Source organism: Capra hircus, chromosome 7 (assembly GCF_001704415.2).
Source record: "Capra hircus breed San Clemente chromosome 7, ASM170441v1, whole genome shotgun sequence".
NCBI lineage: Eukaryota > Metazoa > Chordata > Mammalia > Artiodactyla > Bovidae > Capra > Capra hircus.
In genome coordinates, this window is record NC_030814.1 from 67,531,115 (window position 1) to 67,557,463 (window position 26,349).

At 41.9% G+C, this 26,349-nt stretch overlaps 1 long non-coding RNA gene and 1 pseudogene across 2 annotated transcripts; one reads left to right on the plus strand and one right to left on the minus strand.

Moving 5' to 3' along the window:
- On the minus strand, positions 5,688–16,667 carry LOC102181384 (annotated as a pseudogene).
- On the plus strand, positions 5,842–20,376 carry LOC108636374. Of its 2 annotated transcripts, none has more exons than XR_001918315.1 (3): positions 5,842–7,170; positions 18,616–18,709; positions 20,206–20,376. It is a non-coding gene; the product is annotated as an uncharacterized LOC108636374 (long non-coding RNA). The 2 variants fall into 2 exon arrangements; XR_001918316.1 differs by lacking the exon at positions 5,842–7,170 and adding an exon at positions 17,787–18,106.

A 26,349-nucleotide genomic window follows, 5' to 3' on the forward strand; every position in this document is an offset into this window, starting at 1 on the left:
CCTGAGGGGAACCAGGAGAGGCCAAAGAATAGTGGAGGTCTATTAGGAGGAAAGACCACACTTCCCAGGAGACCAGGGAATTCCTTTCCCTGGTGAGTCTGTCTCAAACCCTAGACTCCTCTCCATGAACCCAGGAACTGACTGTCCAGTGACCTAGTGTCCAGTCTGAGTTGACTCCAGACTTATGCCTTCCTGGGGGTTCAGCTCCCACTGGACCCCAATACTCTCAGTAATAATGGGAGAATGAGGTATGTAGACTGGGCTTCAGATTTGTTTGGAGACAAAATTTATTAGAAGAGGAGTTAAAAAAACCATGAAGGGAATTGGCATGAACATCTCCAGAACACTAAAGAAACCCTCTGCTGTTTACCTACCTCCTCTCATGTCATGAATGTGGAAAGTCTGTTTGATCAATTAGTTCTGTGCTCATCATACTCTTTCTTTAACAAAAATTATTTATTTATTTGGCTGTGCTAGGTCTTAATTGCAGCATGTGGGACCTAGTTCCGTTGAACATAGGTCTTGGCATTGGGAGCATGGAGTCTTAGCCGCTGGACCACCAAGGAAGTCTCTCATCACACTCTCCGGGTCACACTCTCCGGGACTGTGATGGGTCACAGACCTCCTCTGAGGCCCCGTCAGAGCTGAGGTATGTGGTGGCTGCAGTAATCCTCCTGTGGCTAAGATGTGTTTATTGGTAATGATTCACTCACCCTCCCTAAAAGCACAGGGCTTCTCCCGTGTGTGTGTCCTCTGGTGTGTGATGAGATGTGACTTCTGACTGAAGCTTCACCCACACTCTCTGCAAACATAGGGCTTCTCCCCTGTGTCTGTCCTCTGGTGCTGGATGAGATGTGAATTCACACTGAAGCTTCACTCACACTCCCTGCAAACAAGGCTTCTGCCCTGTGTGTGTCCTTTGATGTGTGATGAGAGTTGACTTCTTACTGAAGCTTCGCCCACACTCCCTGCAAACACAGGGCTTCTCCCTTGTGTGTATCCTTTGGTGTGTGATGAGAGTTGACTTCCGACCGAAGCTTTGCCAACACTCCCTGCAGACATAGGGCTTCTCCCCTGTGTGTGTCCTCTGGTGCTTAATGAGACTTGACTTCTCACTGAAGCTTCACTCATATTCCCTGCAAACATAGGGATTCTCCCCTGTGTGTGTCCTCTGGTGCATCATGAGACTTGATCTATCCTTAGAGCCTTACCCACAGTCTCCATACTTGACTCATAATTCTTGAGACTCCTTCCCCCATGAATAATTTGCCTGTGTCCTCTGGACTCACTTCCTTGCCTGTGCTGGGCTCTTCTCTCATTCTCTTGTGCACCCTGAAACCCCCCATTTGTCCTCTGGATGAGTAGGAAGAGGCCCTTGAAATCCTCCTCAGCCTTATGCTTTTCAGCAAAGGTTGGGGCTTTTCCTTGGACTCTCAACTCTCAGGTTTGTCACTCCGGCTGTGTAGATCAGAATATTGCTGCTGCTGATTTGGATTGCCTGGGCAGGGATCCTCTGGTTGGAGGCGGTCTCTTGCAGATGTTTTCAGGAGGATCTGAGAGGGGTGATTGCATTTGACATGTTGGCTCAAGAATTTCTGACTGGAGAAGGCCAGAGAGCAGGAGCACATGGGTGGATCTTGGGCTTTGGTTCTGCTGAAAGAGGAAGCTTTTGGTTAGGTAGCTGGTTTGTCATGGTAAGGCCTGGCCCACTAATCATCTTAGCGTTGACATGCAAGATCTGTCTCCCATCAAGTGTGTCTGGTTGGATCTCCTTAGCAGTCCAAGGGACTCTCAAGAGTCTTCTCCAACATCACACTTCAAAAGCATCAATTCTTCTGTGCTCAGCTTTCTTTATAGTCAAACTCTCACATTCATACGTGACTACGGGAAACACCATAGGTTTGAATAGACAACATTTATTGGCAAAGTAATATCTTTGCTTTTTAATATGCTGTCTAGGTTTGTCATAACTTTTCTTCCAAGAAGCAAGTGTCTTTTAATTTCATGGCTGCAGTCACCATCTGCAGTGATTTTGGAGCCCCTCAAAATAAAGTCAGTCACTGTTGCCACTGTTTCCCCATCTATTTCCCATGAAGTGATGGGACCAGATGCCATATCTTAGTTTTCTGAATGTTGAGTTTTAAACCAACTTTTTCACTCTCCTCGTTCACTTTCATCAAGAGACTCTTTAGTTCTTCTTTGCTTTTTGCCATAAGGGTGGTGTCGTCTGCATATCTGAGGTTACTGATATTTCTCCTGGCAATTTTGATTCCAGCTTGTGCTTCATCCACAGCATTTCTCATGATGTACTCTGCATACAAGTTAAATAAGCAGGGTGACAATATACAGCCTTGATGTACCCCTTGATCAATTTGGAACCAGTCTGTTGTTCCATGTCCAATTCTAACTATTGCTTCTTGACTTGCATACAGATTTCTCAGGAGGAAGGTGGTCTGGTAGTCCCATCTCTTGAAGAACTTTCCACAGTTTGTTATGACCCACACAGTCAAAGGCTTTGGCATAGTCAATAAAGCAGAAATAGATATCTTTCTGGAACTCTCTTGCTTTTTTGATGATCCAACGGGTGTTGGCAGTTTGATCTCTGGTTCCTCTGCCTTTCTAAATCCAGCTTGAATATCTGGAAGTTCATGGTTTATGTACTGTTGAAGCGTGGCTTGGAGAATTTTGAGCATTACTTTGCTAGCATGTGAGATGAGTGCAGTAGTTTGAGCATTCTTTGGTATTGCCTTTCTTTGGGATTGGAATGAAAATTGACCTTTTCCAGTCCTGTGGCTACTGCTGCATTTTCCAAATTTGCTGGCATATTGAGTGCAGCACTTTAACAGCATCATCTTTTAGGATTTGAAACAGCTCAACTGGAATTCCATCACCTCCACTAGCTTTGTTCATAGTGATGCTTCCTAAGGCCCACTTGACTTCGCATTCCCAGATGTCTGGCTCTAGATGAGTGAGCACACCATCATGATTATCTGTGTCATGAAGGTCTTTTTTGTATAGTTCTTCTGTATATTCTTGCCACCTCTTCTTAATATCTTCTGCTTATGTTAAGTCCATACCATTTCTGTCCTTTATTGTGCCAATCTTTGCATGAAATGTTCCCTTGGTATCTCTAATTTTCTTGAAGAGATCTCTAGTCTTTCCCATTCTATTGTCTTCCTCTATTTCTTTGCATTGATCACTGAGGAAGGCTTTCTTATCTCTCCTTGCTATTCTTTGGAACTCTGCATTCAAATGTGTATATCTTTCCTTTTCTCCTTTGCCTTTCGCTTCTCTTCTTTTCATAGCTATTTGTTAGGCCTCCTCAGACAACCATTTTGCCTTTTTGCATTTGTGTTTTTTGGGGATGGTTTTGATCATTGCCTCCTCTACAATGTCACGAACCTCCATCCGTAGGTCTTCAGACACTCTGTCTATCAGATCTAATCCCTTGAATCTGCTTGTCACTTCCACTGTATAATTGTAAGGGATTTGATTTAGGTCATATGTGAATGGTCTAGTGGGTTTTGCCTACTTTCTTCAATTTAAGTCTGAATTTGGCAAAAAGGTGTTCATGATCTGAGCCACAGTCAGCTCCCAGTCTTGTTTTTGCTGACTGTATAGAGCTTCTCCTTCTTTGGTTGCAAAGAATATAATCAATCTGATTTTGGTATTGACCATTTGGTGATGTCCATGTGTAGATTTTGGTTTTGACCATCTGGTGATGTCCATGTGGGTCTGGTTCAGTTCAGTTCAGTCACTCAGTAGTGTCTGACTCTTTGCGACCCCATGAGTCACAGCACACCAGGCCTCCCTGTCCATCACCAACTCCCGGAGTTCACTCAGACTCATGTCCATCGAGTCGGTGATGCCATCCAGACATCTCATCCTCTGTCATCCCCTTCTCCTCCTGCCCCCAATCCCTCCCAACATCAGGGTCTTTTCCAATGAGTCAACTCTTCACATGAGGTGGCCACAGTATTGGAGTTTCAGCTTTAGCATCAGTTCTTCCAACAAACACCCAGGACTGATCTCCTTTAGGATGGACTTGTTGGACCTCCTTGCAGTCCGTGGGACTCTCAAGAGTCTTCTCCAACACCACAGTTCAAAAGCATCAATTTTTTGGTGTTCAGCTTTCTTCACAGTCCAACTCTCACATCCATACATGACCACAGGAAAAACCATAGCCTTGACTAGACGGACCTTTGTTGGCAAAGTAGTATCTCTGCTTTTGAATATGCTATCTAGGTTGGTCATAACTTTCCTCCCAAGGAGTAAGCCTCTTTTCATTTTATGGCTGCAAGTACCATCTGCAGTGATTTTGGAGCCCCCCAAAATAAAGTCTGACACTGTTTCCATTGTTTCCCCATCTATTTCCCATGAAATGATGGGACCAGATGCCATGATCTGAGTTTTCTGAATGTCGAGCTTTAAGCCAACTTTTTCATTCTCCTCTTTCACTTTCATCAAGAGGCTTTTTAGTTCCTCTTCACTTTCTGCCATAAGGGTGGTTTCATCTGCATATCTGAGGTTATTGATATTTCTCCTGGCAATCTTGATTCCAGCTTGTGCTTCTTCCAGGCCAGCGTTTCTCATGATGTACTCTGCATATAAGTTAAATAAGCAGGGTGACAATATGCAGCCTTAAAGTACTCCTTTTCCTATTTGGAACCAGTCTGTTGTTCCATGTCCAGTTCTAACTGTTGCTTCCTGACCTGCATATAGGTTTCTCAAGAGGCAGGTCAGGTGGTCTGGAATTCCCATCACTTTCAGAATTTTCCACGGTTTATTGTGATCCACACAGTCAAAGGCTTTGGTCTGTGGGTCTGGTAAGATCTTTGTATTTTTAGTTCTAACCCTGTTATCTTAAAAATATATATTGTGGTAGTGCGGGTCTGGTAAGACCTTTACAGACTTGAGACCTTCTTTTGATTTATTGTTAATAACCAATTGAAAGTATATAGCTCCCTTGCTCTCCATCCCCTTTCTGATGTCTATGTCAGAAGCTTTTTCTGTCCCATTTCATACTTTAATATAACTCTGCTACACAAAAGCTCTTGAGTGATCAAGCCTGGTCCCTGGTCCTAAAGCTAAACATTCTTCTTCAGAGATCACGAATCCAACACTGTTCACCATAAGCTATCACTGCACCACACTCCTCTTCTGCTCACACTGATCTGAGGCACTTTTCCTGGACTGTTTTTCCTCAGAGAACCAGCCCCTGTCTGGTATTAAGCACGTGCTACCCCAGAGCAGTAGTTCCGTCTGTTTCAGTGCATGGAGCCCTGTCTGACAATGAACTAAAACAGTGACTGAATGGAAATCAGTGTACATGTGTCACTTCTTAGAAATGTGGAGGAAATGAGGAAGAAACAGCTAAAGGTGAGAGAGCTGGTAGGTGCTAGAAAACTTGCTTTTTTGCCTCTAAGCCTTTCAGCAGAATGTGATGTTACATACTTTTTGCATGCAATATTAAAAATTAGAATTAACATTTTTAATATAAATTTTTTTCCTAAGAGTCATATGAAATGAAACAATTTCTGAGGCATTTTAATTGAGACTTCACTGACTTCAGACTGGATTGTACTCTGCTTTAGAGCTGGGCCAGGGAAGCTCCCCAGGATGGTGTAGGGTGCTGGAAGACTGGTGGCGCTTACCTCTCCTGACTGTGAGCTCACTCTTACTCCTGCTGCCCTACTTGATGTTGAGCTCCTGGCCATATTCATCCCTGTACCAGACCAGCAGCTCACAACCTGGCCTGACCACCCAGCAGGTTCAGGAGAAGATCTGTCTGTGATACTGGAAGGCCACCAGATTCTGCTCCTTGTCGTCCTGGGCACAGTTCACATACCTGGGATTGAGGTCGGAAAAGGGAATGAAACCACAGATAACGAGTTCCTTCCACCTGTCAGACCCACACCCAGCTCCTCGCCTTCAGGCTCTGAGGCCATCACTGCCCCCACCACCCCTCTTGGGGACCTTCTGTTCATACCTTTGATCACGTCGTGTGAATTCCTATCTCCAGATTCTGTTTCTTTTCCTCTTACTGGCTGGAATGCTTTTGTCTCCTTACCTAATTAGCCATTTTCCAGAGCCCAATTCCAGACTGGTCTCCACCTAGACTGGTCATAAGACTGGTGACCTGCAGCTCCTCTAAACTCTAAATTAAGTTCTCTTGTATTCCACAGAACTTGGTGCTTCTAGGCTAGCAAGCACCCCTCAGCATTCACCCCAGCCTGCCTTCTCTCCCAAGGCTTTTCTACAGTCTCCCCATGTGTATTCAGGGTCCCATTCACTTGTGCCCCTGCCCCATGGAAACTTGGAGAGCATTCTGACTTAGCTAGAGACACAGAACAATAATAGTTTATTCACTTTCTGCTTCCCCTGATGAAAGAAGAGGCCCTCAGTAAAAGGCCCTGCTCATAGCCATCCTGCCCCGCATTCCTTCCCAGGCCTCAGGGCCCACTTCTCGCTGGAACTGAGCCTGGGGAGGTTGCTTCTCTATGGACTCAAGATCCCCCATGGTAGGTTATCCTGGGACTGTGAAGTTCTTCAAAAATAGAAAAATTCAAGTTACATATTCCTAAGACCAATTGTTTAATGTCTGTCTGCAGTAAGTATTCTAAAAGGACGTGGGTTGTGTGTAATGAACTTCAATAATGAACTCCACTGTTTAAAATGGAACGTAGAAAGTGCTTGGTAAGTGTTAATTAGGTGAGTTAAAGTGTCCCTGGTGAATCCAGACTTCTTGAGTTGCTTTCAAGTACCTCAGTTTTGTGCAGCATAGAGATTTATATTTTGAGGGCATATACTATATTTCTATTTCTTTCTTTCTAATGTCTTTTATAATGAAAGAGCATGTTATGGAGGAAAAAGAGGAAAGAAGATGTGAAAGCTATTGAGGGAGGCAGGTTGGGAGAGGAAAGGGATAGGGGCTTGAGGGAGGAGCATCCTCTAGAACCTGCAGACTCATTGCATTCACCTCATCCAGTTGGTCCCTTCCATCCACATACTCATAGCAGTTTCTCCCTTTGGTGATCTGAGTGTCAGAAAAAGACTTAAAAGCTTACTTCTCTCTCTCTTTTTATTTTTTGGCGGGAGGTAATAGAATCCCTCTGCTGTCATCAGTGCTGTTCAGCCTGCATGGATTCAACTGCCAGTTGTGACCACGTGGTAAGCTCCTTAATCATCACCTCCATGTCTGAGTCTATTGGTCCACTCAGGGCAAGGGCCCCACATGGGAGGAGCCACTTCTGTGTGCCTGTACTACTGCGCTGCTCCCAGCTCTCCTCTGATCTTTAGATAGAAGTCCCGTGTTCATGCACAGTGCACACAGCACACAGAGCTGACTGTGTCATCACCATCCACAACCTCGCATGTAGACGTGAGGTCCCCGCCTCCCCACCCTGCCACACAGCGATTGGAGGTCAGAGAACAGGGGAAGAGGGGGGTTTCTCACCAGCCAGAAGTATCTGCTATTGGCGACCTCTTCATCGTCTGTAATCTGACCCTTGTAGAGGCCAAAGTGCAGGCCCAGCGGCAGATCAGATGCCTTGTTCCACACTCTAAGCCCAGCCTCAGGGATGCCTGATGGTCTGATACTTAACCCAGGGCTGAGCAGCTGGCATGCCCCTTCTCCACTACACAGTCCTTTACAAAGGTAGGGGGCCCGTGAGCAGCACAGCTGTTGATGAAGTTCTGACACTTCTCATAATCTGGAGGTGAGAGCAACAGGGATGAGGGGAGGTATAGTGATGTTGCTGGTCATAAAGACCTTTAGAAAGAACCAGGATGCTCAGGGCATTTAGCCTTGATCCTGTACCCTGTGTCATAGAGGAAGAGGGTGACTGGGGGACCAAATGGTGAGGTGAGATTATTGTTCCAAGGCCTTGTCTGTGAATGGGCCAGTGGGGTCACTCACAGAGGTAGTTGTCATCCTGGGGGTCACTGACCTCTTGGTACATATGGCCCTTTCTTTTTTGTAGGCTGTACATCTTCATTTCAGTCTCCTTTCTTCTGAGTTCTAAGATGGAGAAGAGAAGCTGAGCAAGGCTGGTGGGGTCTGGAGAGTTAGTTGCTATTTTATCAGAAAGTGTGTGATCTCCCACCTGTCCATCTATACAATATATTAAATTTTTTTACATTTATTAAAATTTTTTAAATTTACTTATTTTTATTTTTTAGTGTTACGTTATTTATTAATTGGCCAAGCCACATGGCATGTGGGATCTTAGTCCCCTGACCAAGAATGGAACCCATGCTTCCTGCAGTGGAAACATGGAGTCTTAACCACTTAACCACCAGGAAATCCCTTCTCTATACTTTATCTCCCTTTAACTACTGGTTCAGACAGGCCAAGGCTCCACACTGACCACAGATGCCCAGTTCAGTGTTAGCTTCTTGTACTTCCCGTTGGTAGGTTTACCCTCCCAACCTTCTTACTTAGAAAACAGTTCACTGACATATCTGCTCAGAAAATATATGTTGAGGGCACATATATTTATGCCCAGAGGCCTAACAAAGCATGGTCCCTATTATCACAGCTGGATTTTTTGAACAACTTGTCTGTGTCAACACTTTTATATTTAATGTAATGCTTGCAAACACTGTATGAGTTATGTATTCTTATCTTCACTTTACAGATGAGCAATCAGGACCTCAGAAAGTGTATAAGGTTTTCCCACGGCCCTAGTGCTAACTTCAGGTCTCAGATCAGTCCAGCTTAAACTTAAACTACCCAAAGTCCACCCCACATACCCATGCCATAATTATTAGCCTTTCTAAATTATTTTCTCCTATCCACTTTTTTTCTGGGGTGCTGTTCAGACGTACTTGCTTCTCTGGGAGGGGGCACTGGTTTCTGGGCCTGCTTAGAGCCACTTGTCAGCAATTTTGCGGCTCCCAGCAATTCCTTCATAGATTCATTACTTAATGGCACCCTGGACATTCCCTTCTGTATAAGAGTCACATAGTAAAGGACAACATTCATTTCTTTATTTCTTTAGGACTTTATGAAGTGTTTTTACATGTATGACTTTAGTTAATACTTTGACAATTCTTGGAATTACCCAGTGCGACTGTGTGTATGTGTGTGTGTGTGAACACTGCAGTGTAAATAAAGGACTTAAATGGATAGTGAATCAAAACTAGAACTCATATATATATATATATATATTTTTAGAACTCATATCTTAAGGTTCTTTCACTTCACTTTTCTCCATGAAAGTGAGAGCAAGGCAGGGAGAATAGCTGGAGAATCAACAAGGTCAGGGAAATAAGGGGGTAAGAGTCATAGAGAAAACCGGGGGCATTTTCTATTCAATAGTGGCCCTTTGATGGACGAGGAAGTGTGGAAAAGTAGAGGGGACAAAATACATCTGGAAAATGAGGTTACAAAGCAATGAGATTGGGAAGAGAAAAGACAATTGGCAGAAACATACCTAGACAATAGAGAAAATGAGCTGAAAATTGCAGGTTGCCACATGCTAGAGACAATGTTCGGAATTAAAGTAGCTGGTGCCATCAGTTCTGCTTGAACAAGGCTGTACAATTAGCTGGTTCTCCTTAGTTTCCTGATCCATAAATTGGTATACATGCCAATTCTTAATGTTACAGTGGACATGAAATTTAATAACATTCAACAAATTGTTGTGTGAGCTTAATACAGTATGAATGTGAGAGTCCATTCCTGCCATCAGTTTACCCCCTCAACTGGTTCTGTATTTGCAGTTTAGCTCACGGATACTATCTTCAGCATTCCTTGATCTTCTTACATCTAGATGAATATTTAAATGTGGAGTCATCCACTCAGAAAACATTTAGGGGGCCCCGGGGGCTTTGAGCTGGGCCTGGACTTCTGAGAATTAACGGTATGGGTTACGCTCTCAAAGCTCATGAATCAGGGGCAGGCTAAACAAACGATTCCAAACACTAAAGTTTCCTAATCAGAGCTCAGAGGAAGGAGTTGTTACGACCTCCTTCAAGAAAGAGCATTTGAAATCAGTTCCAGATGATGAGTTTCTACTCAAAAGGAAGGGGGTAACCTATGTGAAGTCCTTCAGTTATTTTCTTATTTGTTGTTTTTCAGTTATCAAACCTGTGGTTTGTCAGGGTTGTAAGCTGATTCCTCTTATTGGAGTAGGAAGGTCTGAGGCTGGGGATCCTATCTCCTTCTTCATGTTGGACCATCCACTCTATAAATTGCCCAATATCTCCGTAAGCTTCCCTTAGTCAGATGTCCTAGCATATCTCTCATTTTACCACAGCACCAAAGAACTGAGGTTGAAACCATCCCTCAGATGAATGATATAAAGATGTATAAATAAGAGAGTGTAAACTTTATAGAACTATGGAAGTTTTAATAGACTTATAAGGGGTTTAGAGATGGCACTTTGGATTAGATTGCACTACCAGTGATACTGTGATCTCAGGCATATAATCAAACATTTCTTTACCTCAGTTTCTTGATTTATAATGGTCATAGTTGCAGTACCTACCTGTAGGTACTGCAGGATTGTTTTAAGGTTTAAGTAAGTTTATTCACGTAAAATGCTTAAAGTCTGAAATATTGTGAAAATAACATAATAATTGAACAGCCTACTATTGTTGCTGTTCTTACTAACTATAAAAATGGTGATGATATCAGACATTGTGCTAAAGACTCAGAAAAGGAAAGCAGCAGTTTCTAGGATCTTTGCATATTCTTCTACTCTTACCTGTGATTGCATCCATGAGAAGGATTTTCTTGTCAACAGAATTTGGGAGATACCTTCTGATGTTTACTGTGCTTCACTCTAAAGGCCATCCAAGAAGGTTTTCCTAAAAAATGATGAGAATCAGTGTTTCGGTTGGTAAATACTTCCAAACTCTGGGCATTCTAATTAAGGACAAGAATTCTGAGCCAGAGTATGACAAGGACAAGGATTACCAAAGGAAGAATGGAAAATGATTTCTGTATCATTAACTCCTATGCTTCCACTGCGAGCATCACATAATTTTCTTAAAATCAAAAAAGACAAAACTTCATTTGTGCTTCATCTGATGTTCATAAAATGTCTAACAAATTTACTAGCCTTTCATGACAAAGATACTCAACAAACTTGGAATAGAAGGAAGTGACCACAATATAATAAAGGTCATATATGAAAAGTCTACCTCTAACATATTAATCAATGAAAAGCTGAAAACTTCTAAGATCAAGAAAAAAAGGCAAGTATGCCAACTGTCAACACTTCTGTTCAACAAAATATTAGAAGTCCTAGCCAGAGCATTAGCTTAGGAAAGGAAACAAAAGTCTTCCAATTTGGAGAGAAAGAAGTAAAATTATGTCTGTTCACAGAGGACATGATTTTACATGTAGAAAGTCTTTAAAATTCCACACAAAAACCTGCACAGAGAATTGCAGGATACAAAATCAACATTCAAATATCTTTCCATGCACAAACAATGATGATTCCAAAAAAAAGAAAAAAAAAAAAGAAAACAATCCTATTTATTTTTAATTTTTTAAAGCTATAGTCAAGAGCTAAGTTTAAATTAAAAAAATTATTTATATTTATTTATTTGTGCCAGGTCTTTGTTGTGGCATGTGGGATCTTCAGTTGCAGCATGTGGGATCTGGTTCCCTGACCAGAGATTAAACCCAGGTTCCCTGCCTTGGAAGTGCGGAGTCAGCCACTGGCCCACCAGGGAAGTCCCAACAATCTTATTTATAATAGCATCAAAAAGAATGAAATAATTAGGAGTAAACTTAAGGAGATGGAAGACTTATACACTGAAAACTACAAAGTATTGCTGAAAGGAATCTGATAAAAGTAAATAGAAAGGCATCCCATGTATATGGATTTGGAGTCTTAATATTATTAAGCTGTTCATACTACCCAAAGCAATATAAAGATTCAATGCCATTCCTATTAAAATCCCAAATGGGATTTTTTTCAGATATAGAAAAATCCATCCTACAGTTAATATGGAATCTCAGAGGACACCAAAACAATCTTAGAAAGAAGAGCAAAGCTGGAGACCTCTGATTTCAGTAAGCAAAAGAGTGTGGTATTGGAATAAAGTGTGTGCTTTGTTATTCAGTCGTGTCTGACTCTGTGACACTTTGGGCTGTAGCCTGCCAGGCTTCCCTGTCCATGGGATTTTGCAAGCAAGAATACTTGAGTGGATTGCCATTTCCTTCTCCAGGGCATCTTCCTGACCCATGGGTTGAACTCATGTCTCCTGCACTGCAGGCAGATTCTTTACCTGCTGAGCCACTGTGGAAGCCCACTGGCATAAAGACAGACATATCAATCAATGGAACAGAACAGACATCTAGAAATAGAAATAAACTCTTGGATACATGGTCTAATGATCTTCATCAAGGGTGTCAAGACAATGAGGAATGCTTAATCCGGGTAACAAATGGTACTGAGGAAACAAAATATACACATGCAAAATAATGAAGATCTTACATCATGAAGAAAAATAAACTCAAAATAGACTAAAGACCTAAATGTAAGACTTGATAAAACTTTTAGAAGAAAACAAGGGTGAAGCTTCACAACATTGAATTGGCAATGATTTCTTAGATATGATACCAAGTGTACAAATATTAATAACAAAGTAAAAATAGATAAATGGGACTACAGTAAACTTAAAACTTCTGTGCAGCAAAGGACACAGTGAACAGTGACAAGGTAACCTACAGAATGGTAGAAAATATTTGTAAAATACATATCTGATAGGAAGTGAAAGTGTAGTTGTTCAGTCATGTTCGACTCCTTGCGACCCCATGGACTGTAGCCTGCCAGGCTGCTCTGTTCATGGGATTCTTCAGGCAGAATACTGGAGTGGGTTGCCATTTCCTTCTCCAGGGGATCCTCTTAACCCAGCGATTGAACCTGGGTCTCTAGAACTGCAGGCAAATTCTTTACCATTTGAGCAACTAGCCCATTCTACATATCTGATAAGGGGTTAATAAGTACACACCAATATGAAGGCTGCCTATAAGCCAGGAAGAGAACTTGATTGGCCATGATGGCATCCTGATATCAAACTCCCATGCTCCAGAATTGTACAAAAACAAATTTCTGTGGTTAAAGCAATGCAGTCTGTTTTGTTATGGCAGCCTGAACTGACTAACACAGTAGGAGAAGGAATTGAATAGACATTTCTCCAAAGATATGCAAATGGCCAACAAACCAATGAAAGATGCTCAATATTACTAATCAATAAAGAAATACAAATTAAAGCCACAATGGAAATTATCTCATACCTTTTCTGATGGCCAGTATGAAAAAAGAGACAATAGCAAGTTGTAAGGATATGGAGAAATTGGAACCCTTACACACTATTGTTGGAAATGTAAAATGTTGCAACCTTTAGAGTAAACAGTATGGAGTTTCCTCAGAAAATTAGAAACAGATTGCTATGTGATCTAGCAATCCATTTCCTGTGTATATATCCATGAAAAATTGAAAACAAGATCCTGAATAAATATGTGCACATTTATGGTCATTGTAGCATGATTCACAATTGGCGAGATGTAGAAGCAACCTAAATCTTCATTGGTGGATAAACAGATAAAGATTATATATAAAATATACCTCATATATTTTATATACACATGCACACAATGGAATATTTTTCAGCCTTAACAAAGAATGAAAAAAAAAAAGAATGAAATTCTGTCATATGCTACATCAGGGGTGCGCCTTGAGGATAATATGCTAAGTAAAATGAACCAATCAATAAAAGACAAATATTGCATGATTGCACTTATACGAGGTATATAAATTAATCAAATTCATGGAAATGGAAAATAGAATGGTGGTTGCCAAGGGCTATGAGGAGGAAGAAATGGAGAATTGTCGCTCAATGGATATAGAGTTTCAGTCATGCAAGGTGAAAAAGTTCTATAGATCTGTTGTACAACAATGTGTATATAGTTAGCAGTAGTGTGCCATACACTCAAAAATTGATAAGAGTGTAAATAAAGATTTGTAGAGGTATGGTGAACCATGGGGTATGTGTTCCCTGTGAAGAATCTCTTTTCATGTCAAAACCTTTGCAGACAACCAAATGTTTGGTTTTCATCTCTCTTACACTAGTTTTAGGAACCTAAGGGAACATATAGACTTCCCTGGTGGCACAGTGGATGAGAATCTGCCTGCCAATGCAGAGGACACAGGTTCGATCCCTGGTCTAGGAAGATTCCATATGCTGTGGGGCAACTAAGCCTGTGTGTCACAACTAGTGAGCTGTATGCGCTCTGCAATGAGAGACGCCACTCAACACAAGCAGAGAAAGCCCATGCACAGCAGCGAAGACCCAGCACAGCCCAAAACAAATAAATAATAAAAAAGAATCTAGGAGAATAGAAATCCATAGATGGAGAATCGCAGAACTAATCTAAATTGTTTTCTCCAGTCTAGGCAGATAAACTCTTCTAAACTCTTTACTCTGAGCAGCAGAAGAGGAAGTCAGCTGCTCACTTCTATTTTTCTAATGAGTGTACTTCATTTTATTTACCTGATGCTATCTCCAGTCAGTGAAATGTGGAAAGATCAGGGAGACTAAATAGTTATCTCAAACCCTTTCCCAGAATCAAGACAAATAATTAAGTTCACCACAGGGTAAGAAGATCATGTGGTGTGTTTTTACATACATACATAAATAATGTATCTTGACGTAATGGTAATCATTTCCTCTTCTAAGAGATTTACTCCAATAACCAAATTATTATGCAATTAGTATGAGAAAGTTCTTTGGTGAATTTATAGTCTAAGTACGGTTTCTTTAATTGCCCTTTCATTAGGAATGTTTAGCAAAAATAATCAGTTTTAAAAAGAAAAAGAATGATAAAATTTAAAGATAAAACTATTGAGAATTATACTGAAAAACCTATACATCCACCTTCCTTCATTCAGGCTTATGTCAATATTCTGCCTCTTCAGATCTTTCAATTTCCAGTTCAGAATTAAAAACAAAAACAAAATAAAAACAAACAAAAAACTAACCAAGACATAGTGAAGCCACCTGTCAGCCCTTACTCCTCTGGTGCTGAATTTGGTACTTCTTATTCACATTTAGATTTTTAAATATTCACCATTTTTCACTGTATAAATAATACATATAATTTTTCCAACAAAAGATCTCATATTTATTACTGAGCCAAAGGACTAGCGCAGAAACACTGACACAAAGAGAAAAATAATTTTTTCAATTAAACAAATGGATACATTAGTGATGTTTTCAGAGTGATATCGTAAGATGCAAGTGACCCTGACACAGCATAAATATGTGTGCCACCTCATGTGTGGCTCTGTATAGACCTAGTTTGGTTCTTTTGCAATGTCCTCTTTTTGTTTTATTACCAGTTTTCATTCAAATCCATTGAGGAATGGGATTATTCTGCTTTTGTTTCTTGGCCAGGAATCACTTGATCCTGAAAGTCTTGTGAGAAGAGCTGGTGAGGAGCAGAGTCAACTGCACGTACAATGGCAGAGAAGGGGAGGCTAATTATATTACATATTTTAAAACTTCATATGAATAGTCTCATACTGTATAATACAGTGCTTTGCATCTTGCTAGTTGGCTGAATATTATATTTTCTTTGCTAAAGCCTGAAATGCAGCTGAGACCTAAACCCAGGTTGGTTTCAGGAAGATACCTCTAAATCCTCCTGGCCCCTCACCTTGCTGCCTTGGTGTCCATTCTTCCTCAGAATCCTCAATGTCATCTACCTGGGGTTTGATGACTTGTCTGCAGTGATGCATGAAAGGTGGTCAAGGGGCTCTGAGACCTGGAAAGAAGCAAAATTTTTGCTCTAAGAAAGAGGAACAAAGCATAGAGGCAAATGGAAAGTGTCACAAAGTCAGGGCAATTAGTAGGATGGGCTGGGAGAATCTAGGACAAAGAAAGAGGTGAGCTCTGCACTGCCAGGGCCAGACCTACATTGATACAAAATAAAAATTTCTTCCAGGTTCGTCTCCACATAAGGGAACAGTGAGTAGATGAAGCCACCTAAGAGAAGGCCAAGTTAACACTGAGGCTGAAGACCTGTTTCATGTTTCCTAGGCTCACAGGCACCCAGCATTTCCTGTTACCTATAGTAATCAGTGCTTCATAGTTTCTTTTCACATTCCTGTATCAGATTTTTTCCTATTCTCCCATCTCTGCCCATTCTTCCTTGGAGAATTATATGGAAATGTCTTTGAAAGCATCTTTGGCCTAAAGAAAATAATAGATTTAATCAGTGACTTACTAATGTAAGTCAAACCTTAGAGCTGGGCCTTCTCCTCTACCTTGTATGCAGGGAGAAGCCTGAAGCTACTTGGTCTCTGTGAGACAGGCATGAAAACTTTCCTTCCTGACTGTGTCCCGCTTAACTGAGCATTTCCCTAACTCTCCCTGGACACAGAGCAGTCCATGATGCTAGTGTCCTGTTCCACCCCACTATACCCCACTGTCTCAGACAGGACATGGCACTCCCTTACTGTGTACACTGACAGAGAAGTTCACTCAAGTGGTGCAGGCAAGCAGTCTGTGGTCCTTCAGGGACCAGCTCCGTGTCCTTCCTATAGAGCTGGCTTAGAGCCCCCTCCACCTCTCACCATGGGCTTCCACTCTGTTCTCCCTGCATCTCCCTCCGTCCTCTCCTTCAGGGACCTGTTGGAGCTCATGGCCCTGGGACTGCCTCAAGGCTGAGGTGCCTGTGGAAGGAGAAGATGCTGAGATAGCCCAGACCACTGTCTAGACCCAGGTCTGTTTGCCTTGGGTGGAGTGTCCAGGGCAGGAAAGTGCGGGGAAAGTCAGGGTAGGGGTTGGTGGGATGGACTGATCCTGACTGGCCGTGACATTGTAGCCTAATGTGAACTAGATTTGGTTTCTTTGGTTCCCCTACAATTCAGCCTCTCTAAGGAAAGGCACCCAGAACGTGTCTGTGGGTGATGGAGGAAATTCTGAGGAGACCTGGAAGCCCCTAACTGCTGGACTAGCATCTGGCTGAAACCAGGGCTCTGTTCCAGTGTGGGAGAGGGAATATTTCTCCAAGAAGGGTTTTGGGGCTCTCTGCCTGGGGACTCTGGGAAATCTGGACATAACGTTGGTTCTACTTATAAGGGACAAATTGCTCAGCTTGAGATCTGGGTCACAATGGGCTGAGGGAAGTGGGGTTCCTCAGACGGAGGGGATTGGGGGTCTTTTCGCTGATGTAAAGTGAGCAGGTTGAGAGAACTTGGGATCTTTGAGGCTAAGGAAATCGGGGTTCTCTCAAGCTAAGGAGCTCTGGGGTCTCTCATTAAGGGGCTGTAGGTCTCCAAAATGCAGGACAGTTGGGAGTCTTGAGGATGAAGGGATTGAGGTATTCAGTGCCTCTGAGTTGGGGAAATTTGGTCTCTCTGCAGGTGCTATTTTTAGGATGCCTCAGGCTGAGGGGAATTGGGATTCCTCTAGGTATTTGGGGGTCTCAGCACTACGGGATTCAGTGTTTCTGAGGGTGAAGCGACTTGTAGTCCTTGAAGCTGACAAGACGCAAGTTCCCTTCAGGTTAGAACCCGGGTTCCTCAAAACTGACGGGATTTGGGGCAGTGGCACCCCACTCCAGTACTCTTGCCTGGAAAATCCCATTGACGGAGGAGCCTGGTAGGCTGCAGTCCATGGGGTCGCTAAGAGTCGGACAAGACAGCGATTTTAGTTTCACTTTTACTTTTCACGCATTGGAGAAGGAAATGGCAACCCACTCCAGTGTTCTTGCCTGGAGAATCCCAGGAACGGGGGAGCCTGGTGGGCTGCCGTCTATAGGGTCGCACAGAGTCGGACAAGACTGAGGCGACTTAGTAGCAGCAGCAGCAGCCGTCTGGAATTTGAAGAGTTCAGGCTACGGGTTTACGAAGGTTTCGCATGGAGCGTTCCCGTCAGTCTCCCCGCTGTCCTCCGGCGCTGCCCACCTCGGCCCGGCGCTCGCTCGGAGCTGGGAGGCGTCCAGTCCTCCTCGGCTGAAGCGAAGGGAAGGGCGAGGAGCCGGCTCGTACACCTCTCTGGCACCAGCCACCAACCTGCGTTGTGACCGAAGCAGTGCGTCCCTTCAATAGGCGCGGGGAAGGTGAGGAGCGCGCAGAAGGTGAGGAGCGCGCAGAAGGTCCCGCCCCACCGCTCGGGGATTGGCTGTTCTGGGTCCCCAGCGTTGTCTGTCAAGAGGCCTCCAGCGCGCAGGCGCATCTTGGCAGTTTTCATCGCTAGTGTTGTCCACCTGCCTTTAGGCATTGCGTTTGAGTTCTGGAGCCTCAAGTGGGCGGTGCGGCCTTAGCCTGGATGTTTTCTTTCAGTGCCTTGAGCTAGAATCTTGGCTCCACCAGACCGTAGTCGTGCTCCTGAACTTTCTCTTATGCTCACCGTTGCCCTACCTTGTAAAGTCCAGTTTTGGCTCTAAGAACTGTGTATGATGAGTACTGCTTTTTTCAGGGGAAAATTGCGTAATTAACTAAATTCTGATGAGACACAAGAGGAACAACATATGGTCAAAGATTTAAACGCAACGAATGGAATAATAAGAATATTAGAAAAAATTTGGAGGATTTTTAACCTCAAAGTAGAAGTTGGCACTGATGAGTATCTGTATGTTTAATGTAGGTATTAAAAGACTTCAGAAATGAGATATAAATAAAACCCCAAAGTGTTTTCCATGAAAGGAGGCATCCAGTAGGAGGACAGTGGATCCACAGAGGTGAGTTTGCTTGACACCTACTGGCTTCACAAGATAAAATAGGGATACTTTCTGGCCCTTACCTAGCTTTACTCATAGAAAAATAACATTATTTTCATGTATTGGAAGCAAGACGACTAACTGAAGAAATTATTATCAAGTGGGGCCAAGAGTGCTGGTTGGGAGTCTGGATGGAGAGATGTTACCAGAAAAGTGGGTTTGCCTCTTGGTGGGTGTTGAGCCAGAAGGTACAACCCAGCCAAAGCTCGTGGGAAGGAAAGGTATATTACTTGCAGAAGTATGGAGAACACCAGGGAACTTTCCAGAGCAGTGTCTCTCCAAACTGCAAAGTTAGGGAAGCTTTAATCTATGGGAACAGGCATGTTCAGGCTTCCATGGTGGCTAAGATGGTAAAGAATCTGCCTGCAGAGCAGGAGGCCTGGGTTCGATCCCTGGTTTGGGAAGATCTGCAGGAGGAGGACCGGGCTACCCACTCCAGTATTCTTGCCTGGAGAATCCCATGGACAGAGGAGCCTGGTGGTCCATGGGGTCACAAAGGTTCTGACACGATTGAGTGACTGAAACTTTCAGTTTACAGGCATGTTCATGAAAGGCTTTGGGCCAGTGATAGAGCCCAAGCTTCAGTTGATTGAAGCCTTGAGTCAGAACAGTCACCATCAGCATCCCTTACATTCCAGCTGGCCTAGTCTTGATTTAGATATCTATTTTTCTTCATATTTCCTCTTATAGGTTATTACAAAATATTGAGTGTAGTAGTCTACACTATACAGTAGGTTCTTGTTGATTATCTGTTTTACTTTAAGTTTTTAAAATGTTGATTTTGTTTATTTTATTTATATTTTTGGCTGTGCTGTGTCTCTGTTGCTGTGCATGGGTTTTCTCTAGTTGCAGCAAGTGGGGCTACTCTTTGTTGTGGTGCGAGGGCTTCTCTTGTGGTGGCTTCTCTTGTGGTGGAACACAGGCTCCAGGGCTTGTGGGCTTCTGTAGCTGCGGCACATGGGCTCAGCAGTTGTGGCTCACAGGATCTAGAGCACAGGCTCAATAGTTGAATGAGAAGCCCTCACACTGCAATGAGGAGAAGCACCCACTCTTCTCAACTAAAGAAAAGTCCACGCAGCAAGGAAGGCCTAGTACAGCCAAAAATAGGTAATAAATGAATAAAATTATAAAACAACAACAACATCAGAAACCCACAAAAGTCAGAGCTAATATCAGATAGCTCAGTAATTAGGTCCGGTTGTCTCTGCTTTATCACACTGCAGCCTTCTTTCTGAAATGCAAAAAGAAAGAAAACTATAAGGGGTGGTCTGCAGTAAAACTAAGCACCAAGATGTAAGTAGAATGGAGTTAAAGGATAATTGATGCAAGATGTAGCTCATGCAGGGTTAGGGAGCAGAAAAGCAAGCTTGGTTGCAGACTATAGATTAGGAACAGTGAAGTAAAATCTTGGAGGGATCAGGCCTGCTCACTGTTCTCTTTATCTTCTTTGTTCTCAGGAAAGAAAAGAAAATCGTTCCTCTTTTTTCCTTTTCACTGCAACACTGATAGAAGCAACTTAGACCAGAAGGAGTGGCCTTCAGGAGCCCAGCTTCATTCTCTCATTCTTTTATAAAAGCACGGTGTCAGAGTTTGAGACACCTCCAGGAGAAAAACAGAAGTTTAATAGCTCCAAAATCACTGCAGATGGTGACTGCAGCCATGATGTTAAAAGACGCTTGCTCCTTGGAAGAAAAGTTATGACCAACCGAGACAGCATATTAAAAAGCAGAGACATCACTTTAATGACAAAGGTCCATCTTGTCAAAGCTATGGTTTTTCCAGTAGTCATGTATGGATGTGAGAGTTGGACTATAAAGAAAGCTGAGCACTGAAGAATTGATGCTTTTTAACTGTGGTATTGGAGAAGACTCTTGAGAGTCCCTTGGACTGCAAGGATATCCATCCAGTCCATTCTAAAGGAGATCAGCCCTGGGTGTTCTTTGGAAGGACTGATGCTAAAGCTGAAACTCCAATACTTTGGCCACCTCATGCGAAGAGTTGACTTATTGGAAAAGACTCTGATGCTGGGAGGGATTGGGGGTGGGAGGAGAAGGGGATGACAGAGGATGAGATGGCTGGATGGCATCACCGACTCGATGGACATGAGTTTGAGTGAACTCTGGGAGTTGGTGATGGACAGGGAGGCCTGGCATGCTGTAGTTCATGGGGTCGCAAAGAGTCAGACATGACTGAGCGACTGAACTGAACTGAATAATGAGCGATGTTGAGCATCTTTTCATGTGTTTGTTAGCCATCTGTGTGTCTTCTTTGGAGAAATGTCTGTTTAGGTCTTTTCCCCACTTTTTCATTGGGTTGTGTGTTTTTCTGGCATTGAGTTGTACAAGCAGTTTGTATATTTTAGAAATTAATCCTTTGTCAGTTGTTTCATTTGCTATTATTTTCTCCCATTCTGAGGGTTGCCTTTTCACCTTGCTTATAGTTTCCTTTGCTGTGCAAAAGCTTTTGCGTTTAATCAGATCCCACTTGTTTACTTTTGTTTTTATTTCCATTATTTTAGGAGGTGGGTCATAGAGGATCTTGCTTTATGTCATCAAGTGTTCTGCCTATGTTTTCTTCTAAGAGTTTTATTGTTTCTGGTCTTACATTTAGGTCTTTAATCCATTTTGAGTTTTATCTTTGTGTATGGTGTTAGGAAGTGTTCTAATTTGATTCTTTTACATGTAGCCATCCAGTTTTCCCAACACCATTTATTGAAGAGGCTGTCTTTGCCCCATGGTGTATTCTTGCCTCCTTTGTCAAAAATAAGGTACCCATAGGTGCATGGGTTTATTTCTGGGCTTTCTATCTTGTTCCATTGGTCTATATTTCTGTTTTTGTGCCAGTACCATACTGTCTTGATGATTGTAGCTTTGTAGTATAATCTGAATTCAGGAAGGTTGATTCCTTCAGCTCCATTCTTCTTTTTCAAGACTGCTTTGAGTATTTGGGGTCTTTTGTGTTTCCATATGAATTGTGACATTTTTTTGTTCTAGTTCTGTGAAAAATGCCATTGGTAATTTTATAGGGATCACATTCTATTTCTTCTTGAATCAGTTTTGGTGTGAGAATTCCCTGGAATTTGTTCATTTTTTAGATTATCTGTTGATATAAAATTGTATTCACAGATATTCTCTGTGAATCTTTATATTTCTATACATTCACTAGTAATGGACACAAATTCATTTATTATTTTGAGTAATTGAACTTTCTTTTTTCTTGGTCAGTGTATGTAAAGCTTTGTAATTTGTGTGAATCTTGGGAAAGAATCCATTTTTTCCCATGTTTTTCTCTCTCTTTTACTTCATTCATATCCTTCAGAAATAGTATTTCATTCCATATGGTAGATCAGTATTTCATATTTTCCCAGTACTTTGCAGTGTAATATTAGGCTGTTGATATCATAAGTTTGAAAGAAATAAAACTGTATTTGAGATAAAGAACATGGCTTCTTATCATAAATGCCATGATCAATAATTGATAATTAACATTTCCCATCTTGCTACAGAATCAGTTGAAATGATACTAACATGTCGTATGTTGATTCCAAATCTGTCAAATCCATCAAAGCAGTGGTGGCACAACAGTCGTGAGCTCCCTGGAGGGACGTCAGCCATGGACATAGGATGGCAGAGCTCTCTGTGTCAGGATGGTCTTGTCTCTCCCACACCTCAATCTGCCCCAAGCCCTGAAGTTTGAGAGTCACAGACTATGATGAAATCAAAGAAGCAATGGGAAAAACACATTTTTTTTTTCATTGCTTTTCATCAGGATAGAGGGAGACAGGTGCAGGGCCCCCAGGGCAGGAGCCTCCCCAGGCCTCCTCCATGGGACTGAGTTGAAGCAGTAAAAAGAAGGGGAAGCCAGGCTGCTCCTGTCACAGTGACACTGAGGGTGAGGTCTCAGCACTGTGACTGCCTCATACACACCTACTTTCTGATTCTAACTGTGCCCTTGTCCTGGACATGAGCCTGGTACGTGCCCTGCAGGGTTCACACAGGTTGAGAGACAAAGGAAACGTGGGCATACGCTGTGCTGTACGTGAGGGGAAATTTTCCTATTTGCGGGCAGAGCCTGTAGATGCGCTCCTGATCCAGCTTCTCGTCAGCTCAGCTTACACAAAGGTTTTTCTCTCCCTCTGGCAGACCCTGCCATGTTGTTTTCTCTGGTTTGTGTTTTCCTAATCCTGCAGCCTTTATACGTAGCATGTGAGATGGGTAAGGGGGCCGTTCACAGCATCAGAAGCTAAGTGCTTACAGAGATGGGGATCTAAAAGTGGGTGGGTTCATCCCCCTTTTTAATTTGGGCCAGAAAGCAAAAAAATTCTTGCTTTCTTTTGTGTGCAGGCCAGAAGAAATTACATCCATTTGGTAAGTTACTGTTTATATGTGCATCTGTGTGTGTGTGTTTCACCTCCTTGAAATGACCTTAGTTGTCTCGGAAATGGCAGAAATTTGGCCCATGGGATTTAGAATGGTCTATTGCTTCTGTGTCCCTCTGCTATCTGAAATGTTTTCTCTCATCGCTCCTTTCAAGACAGAGGAGAGAATGATGTATCGTCCCTGTTCACTTCACCAGCAGGGTATTGAAGCTCTGTTCCTGGAGGTCTTAGAATTAGCGAGACTACTGAAACCCAGCCCCTCCCACTGCTAGGACCCCTAGACTGAGGCGCACAGTGCCTTTGAGACACTGATGCCCTGACCTGAGGTCACGCTCAGGAGAAAGCACCTCAGCATGTATGCTCACTGCTACAATGGCATTACTGAAATATTTTCCCCAGAGACCCGAAGTGCTTGGATTCACCAGCATAAAAAAATAAGCCCCCTAAAGATCATTAATTTAATTCCATTAGGAATGTGGTATTCAGCTTACTTTCCCAGAAGTCAAAAGTAGAAAAATTAATAATATTTCTGAGGAAGTTATCTATTCATTTTTATCTATAACTTTAAATTCTCCAGGAAAAATGAGGAACTGCCTCAAAATCCGGACTTTACCTAATTGTGTGGCAGGCATGTCTCTGATTGAATTACAGTACCAATGCTTCAACACCAGTTTTCCTCAGCAGCCTGTGTTCTTTTCCTTCTTTGTTGGTTGAAAGAATGAGTAGTGTTTCTGCACCATTTATCAACATGTTTGTGTCCTCGGAAGAGTGTGGAGATATTTAGAATCTATGTACTGTATTTCCTTACTAGTTCTTTTTTGGAGTTTTGTTCAACCATAGTCATTTGAATAAGGGTCCTTGCACTGCAGGGCTCTGACCTTTTCTTTCATCTGTGTGATGACCTCTTATGCCTGATCTTTGCCCCTTCCAGCTGTTTCATTTCATGTGTCCTTGGTGTGCTTCTGTTTATTTTACAGAAACATGAATTGAGCTATTATTTCATGGATATATGTTCTCTAATTTGGTGAAAGCTACTGGTTATTTGCCCTCTACCAAGGTTAGGGTGGCAGGTAGTGACTATCAGGGGATGAAGATCCCCAACACTGTGAGGGGAAGAAGAGAACCAGTTTTCTCTATGAGGTCTGTGTGGGGGAGGGTTTGAGAGTTTTAGTAATGTCAAGGAGTTGGCCAAACTTTCAGAATTACTTCTGTACAGTACACAGGGATCTTTCTGCATATATCCATTCTGGCGCAAGGGCTGCAGGTATCATGTAATTATCAATTCTGGCATGCTTTCTTAAACTATATGGGTTACTTCGTGGGATATCCTGTCAACTTGATTCTGCAAACTGCTTCTTTCACTTAACAGTTCATCATGAACATTATTTAACTTGAGTAGATGTACTTTGATGTTATTTATGTTCAACAAATGTGATTTCATATAATATGGAATATTTATTAATCCAATGTCATTAATTCTGGCAATAAAATAATGGATTATTAATTCTTTATAATAAACATAAACTTTCTGTGATTTCAATCATTTTGCTTTATTGGCTCAAGACGCATGCACTTTGATACAGCATTTTATATGTGCTGTCATGAAATCTACTACGAGACTAGCACTTTGCAATGCAGCCAGCAGAGGGCAGGGTCAGTCTTTCCAAGTTCTTGGCCAAACTGAATAGTCAACTTTTTCCTCACTTCAGAAGCACAAAATATAAGGCTACAACATTAAAGTTCGTCTTTGCTGATTAGAATCTCAATATTATTGCTTATGGCTTTAGATCATTGCACCCTTTTGTCAAGACTGTGTTTGTTCATAGTCTTTGTCTTTTATATTATCTCTAATGAAATGCTGGTCATTTGCTAATATTCACAGTATTCTTTATGTAATAATTATCTGAGCCCATGGGAAGAGATTTCACAATTATTTATCACAATGATTTATATAGAGCTATTCTGAACATAAAAACCTTAAATATTTAGAAAATGCAATTATGGTAATATCGAAAATTGTATGTTGCTCAGTCATGACCGACTTTTTAAGTCACTCACACACTTGTTTATATTACCATATTTGCATATATATACACACACACACACACATATAGGCCTATGCCCTGAGAAAACCATAATTCAAAAAGACACGTATCCCAGTGTTCATTGAAGCACTATTTACAATAGCCAGGTTATGGAAGGCACCTACAAGTCTGTCAATAAATGAGTGGATAAAGAAGTTCCAGTACAAAAATACAATGGAATATTAGCCATAAAAAAGAATCAATCTGAGTCAGTTAAACTGAAGTGGACAAACCTAGAGCTTGTTATACAAAGTGGAGTAAGTCAGAAACAGCAAAACAAATAACATTCTTCTCTTGCATCGTGATTAGTCAGCTCTTATGAAGCCAATTTTGTCTAGTTAGATTGTCCTTGAAATATATACATCCATTCAGATACTCAAGTTTTCATTCAGTGATTACAACAAACTTTTTCTATCATTTTTCATTTTATATGTGACTTCTTCTACTGAGTTGCTGGTCCTTTGTTTACTTATTCATCATATTCCTTGCATAAAACTAATCTGAGCCTGTTAATATAGATTATAGATTTCTATATTATAATCTAGAAAAATGATATTGGTGAACATATTTGCAGGGTAGGGATAGAGACCCAGAAGTAGAGAACAAACTCGTGGACACAGCGTGGGAAGGAGAGGGTGGTAAGTGTTGAGTTATACACATTACCCTGTGTAAAATAGATAGCCAGTGGGAAGTTGGTATAAAATACAGGGAGCTCAGCTTAGTGCTCTCTGCTGACCTAGAAGAGTGAGATGGTGGGGTCGTGAGAGGGAGGTGTAAGATGGAGGGGATATATGTTCACTTATAGGTGATTCATGTTGTGCTATGGCAGAAACCACACAATATTGTAAAGCAATTATCCTCCAACTAAAATGTAATATTAAAAAAGAGAAAAGAACAAAACAACAACAAAAAGGAAAATAACAGTGAAAGTCCCTTGCCATGCACTGGGTGACTATGACATCAGAAAGAAATTCTCCAAAAATTTTAGGAACTTTGAAATCTGGTGCTGTTTACACTATTCCTAGTATGGCGAAAGAGAAATGCTTGCACATTAACTTTCCTTATCACATACCTGTCTTGCTGTCTTGAGGCATCTGACCTTTATAGAGCTAAAAAAAAAAAAAATGTATCCCATTGAC